Source organism: Botryllus schlosseri, chromosome 7, assembly GCF_051294905.1.
Source record: "Botryllus schlosseri isolate E-star chromosome 7, Bs_hap1, whole genome shotgun sequence".
Taxonomy (NCBI): Eukaryota; Metazoa; Chordata; class Ascidiacea; order Stolidobranchia; family Styelidae; genus Botryllus; species Botryllus schlosseri.
Genome location: NC_137242.1, coordinates 22,200,488 through 22,204,630, shown reverse-complemented (window position 1 = coordinate 22,204,630; position 4,143 = coordinate 22,200,488). Strand labels below are relative to the sequence as shown.

The 4,143-nt window shown below is 44.6% G+C and overlaps 1 long non-coding RNA gene across 1 annotated transcript; it reads right to left on the bottom strand.

Moving 5' to 3' along the window:
- Positions 1-453: 453 nt before the first annotated feature.
- LOC145443273 (uncharacterized) lies at positions 454-963 on the bottom strand. Its single transcript, XR_013916366.1, has 2 exons — positions 574-963; positions 454-511 (listed from the first exon to the last, which is right to left on the bottom strand). It is a non-coding gene; the product is annotated as an uncharacterized LOC145443273 (long non-coding RNA).
- Positions 964-4,143: the final 3,180 nt, after the last annotated feature.

Sequence of the window (4,143 nt, the reverse complement as noted above, 5' to 3'; positions counted from 1 at the left end):
TAATAGGGTGGGGAGCGTGCTCGAAGGGGACTCAAACTCCTCGAAGAGGAGCTGGTGTGAGTCCCGGCGAGTGAGCGTTTTTTATTCTTGGTAAGGGACGGAAACCCGGCCCAGTGCTCTGATTGTCTTACTATAAGTGAATAAATCCAACTGAGCACGGATCAACGGCGGGAGTAACAGCCAAGAGGTAATCCGTCGGTCGTCGCAATAATCAGTACACACTACACAAGATGTAGTTTTTTGTTTCAAAACGGTTGGTGACCCCTGCGCCAGTAGATAGCTGGGTTTGAAATGCATTACCTCTCCCCCTAGAGAAAAAACATGCATATGCTATTTTATGGGAACAGGCATTTTGGAGCCGGTCATCACCGCGCCACGATCCCACAACACACCAAAAGACATATGCAGTTTCAGCCAACACGCAACTCAATGGGATGTGATGCCAAAGAAATACCTTGGCCGAAACTTAGGGTATTCGTCCATTGTCAATAGCCGCGCTGGGTGGGCGTGACTAATAATAGTCCTGTCCTTCCAATCTGAGCCCGCAATGCAAATGCCGCCCTGCGCATCCACATAGGAATAAAGCCATGACAATTTGCGTGTGCGTCTCACGAAAGATATTCTTTTAGTCTGCTACGTTTGGGCGAGTACAATATCTTTTGATTAATCAACAGACTGGAGGTCACGAATTAACAACCTACAATAGAGTAATTATAACAACATACCAGATGCTATAATTATGAATTACGTGCCCCAGCTCTACAAATAAATCTGACACTCGGGGCTGAGAGAGGTTAAAAATGAATAGTAATCTAATGCAATGACCAATATTATTGACGAAATTCAGTTTTGAAAGTTGACCAACGGTTGGACTGGGGGACGAATTGCTGTTGGTTCTGATTCTAGCTATATCCCACGCTAACATGTCAGGCTATATAAGCGGATGGTTATGGCGGCAGGCAGGGCTTTGGAGCCGGAGCCCCGGAGCCGTGCATTTTTACCGGAGCTGGAGCCGGAGCTCTACATAAAATTCAGCTGGAGCCGGAGCTGGAGCCAGTTATTTGAGGGGTAGCTCCGGCTCCGACGTATTTCATAAGATGCTATTATATATGCAACAACCATATCTGCTGAGTTCACATAATTCAACTGCAGGCCATCGCGAAATTAGGAATCTTTTCCTCTTTGGCGTTACCTTTTCCGACTAACCATGTTCCTGGGGTTTAACATCAGAGCAGTCGTATGTTCATTGTTCAATGTTCAATTTTCATACATGAGTGCCGAACCTCGGTATGCGAAATATGCCTGTGAATATTGTGGGAATGTGGGTATTCGGCATACCCGCAATTTCATCATCAGCACAACCTTGTTGGCCAATTGTATACGGTTCGAAAATAATGACCACTATGTATTACGCGAAATGGGAGAGAGGATAAAACGTGATTTTGTTGCACATGTCGATATGACGAGCACGAGCCGAGAAATTCGATCTCATCGTTGCTATGAATCGTATGAGCAAATACTCGTTTTTTCGTGATAGTTCTTTAGTCGGGCCGCGAAATTGGATAGTGTTATTGCGAGTATGCAATTATGCATGCTAATTGAAATTCATTACTGCGCATCATTGTCATTCACTCCAGTAAGGATTTTCGAGCGTAAATAGGGGATGACAGAAGAGTAGCCCAAAACCCATGGTATTCTATGTTGGAGACAAACTATACTGATTTGATACGCGATTTCCAATTTGTAATCATCTGTTTCGTAAACTTGTAAATGTGCAATGTGCATACTGCATAGTTTGGTTGCCCGACATATGAGCATGCGACACAATGAAAAACGACAGTTTAGCATGCGACGCTATAGCATGAGGACACATTAGCATGGTAACACATGAGCATAGGGACACATGAGCATGGGGACACATGCGCATGGGGACATATCAGCATGGTGAAACATGAGCAAGGGGACACATGGGCATGGAAACATATTAGCATGCGACACTTGAGCATGGTTACACATTAGCATGGGGACTAATCAACATGGTTACACATGGGCATGGTACCAAGTGAGCATGGGGGCACATAACCATTGGGACACTTCAGCATGTTGACACTTGTGCATGGTGATATATGAGCATGGTGACATGTTAGCATGGTGACAAATGAGCATGGGGACACTTGCGCATGCGACACTTGAGCATGCGACACTTGAGCATGCGACACTTGAGCAGGGGTTCTCAACTTCCCTTGTATAACGGGCCGCATTTTAACAGAAAAAGACGCTGCGGGCCGCAGAACAATGTTACCTTGTATTCATGGGCTACTATTAAATTTAGGCTACTGTAGCCTATTTACCAGTCGTATACCGGCATTTAGTACATTTCTATGCATTATAAAGTAATAATGAACAGCGTTCGTAAGTTTGCAGCTGCTGCTTGTGAGAATATGTATCTTCTAGCGGCGCATGTAAATCCCTTGGAGCGTGCATTACATTCGTTGTCAAGTCGGTATATGTTACTTAAATCCTTCCACCGGAGAGCCGAACTCTCTGTTCCAAAGCGTGGGCGAGCAAGTATAACATTAATATAACATTTGCCTTACAGAGACCATTATCACATTGAGCTCTGCGAGTGATATGAGAAGAAGTCTGGTGTTGGGGGGCATTTCTGAGTAAACCATTCAACCTTTCCGTTCATGCCTGGGGCCCTGTACCAATAGCTACAGAAGTCAGCTTTGTCAAGTTGATATTTTTCGCTGGTCCCCTCCCCACGTTTTCCCAGCCAGCATTTCTCTGCGTATATGTCCACTCTGATAAAATTCAACCAGATAATTAGTTATACAATGTCGGTGGATTCATCCAAGGCTGTGTAAAAGTAGTCTACGCGGCAACGTGTTTCAGAACAGGCGATAAAAGATTGACTGATATAGATGTTACTCGTCTGGTCAGGATTGAATCAAACGATTGTATCTTCGAAATTTGTCAGGTGATGTTGTCCTTGCTGCTAAGTTCCGGAAACAGCAAATATTCGCAAAGTATGTTACGATTTTATTGAAATCACACCTTCTATATCAGATTTCTTGGATTTAGCGATATTCGAAGCAATTTTAAACGATGCGTCTTTAACGTCGTCGGCAATCTCAACAACCGTTCGCAGTGAGTCAAACACTCTTTAAAAGTGTAGGCCTGCTAAGTAGCTGGATTCTCTTGAACCGGAGTCCAGCCGAATTTTGATTCAAAACAATAACAATCTGAAGTCGAGCATATATCAAGAAACGAGAACACATTGAAACAGTGGTTCTCAAAACTTTTTTTAGTCACGCCCCCCTTTTGATAGGGAAACATTTCGTGCCCCCTTATCGTCATATAACAAAATGCAACCAGAATGCTAGCATGGATGGTTATAGCCGTTGATTAGAGAACTCTCAAATAAGAAATTCGGACTCTACACAGAGAAATAACTATGAATTGGTGATAAATTGCGCGCAGCGCGAAATTTTTTTCAGTTGACTGCAGCTTCGCGCCCCCTTCAGATGCTTCACGCACCAAAGGGGGCGCGCGCCCCCAGTTTGAGAACCACTGTCTTCAAGATTGAGTAATCAAACGAAACAGAGACGGTGCGATAAAAGAGCCAAGTATCTAAATTAATTTGTAACAACACCGTGTCATTAGTAATTGCGTTTATAATGAAAGATGTCGCGGGCCGCAAAATATACGTCTGCGGGCCGCATGCGGGCCGCGGGTTGAGAACCCCTGCACTAGAGCATGCGACACTTGAGCATGCGACACTTGGGCATGCGACACTTGAGCATGCGACACTTGAGAATTTGTCATTTCTTAGTGTGTAGTTAACTAGCGTCAAAATCATGGATTTGACCTTAATACCCCCCTCCCAACTTTGATACCCATCACCCCAACCCTAATCTTGGGATACCTTAACACCTTAACCCTAACCCTAACCAACCCTAATACCCCCCCCCCCCCCCAACCCTAATGCTCATTACTCATCACCCCCAACCCTAATCTTGGGATACCTTAACCCTAACCCTAACCAACCCTAATATCCCCCTCCCAACCCTAATACTCATCACCCCCAACCCTAATGTTGGGATACCTTGACTCTAACCCTAACCAACCCTAATATCCATC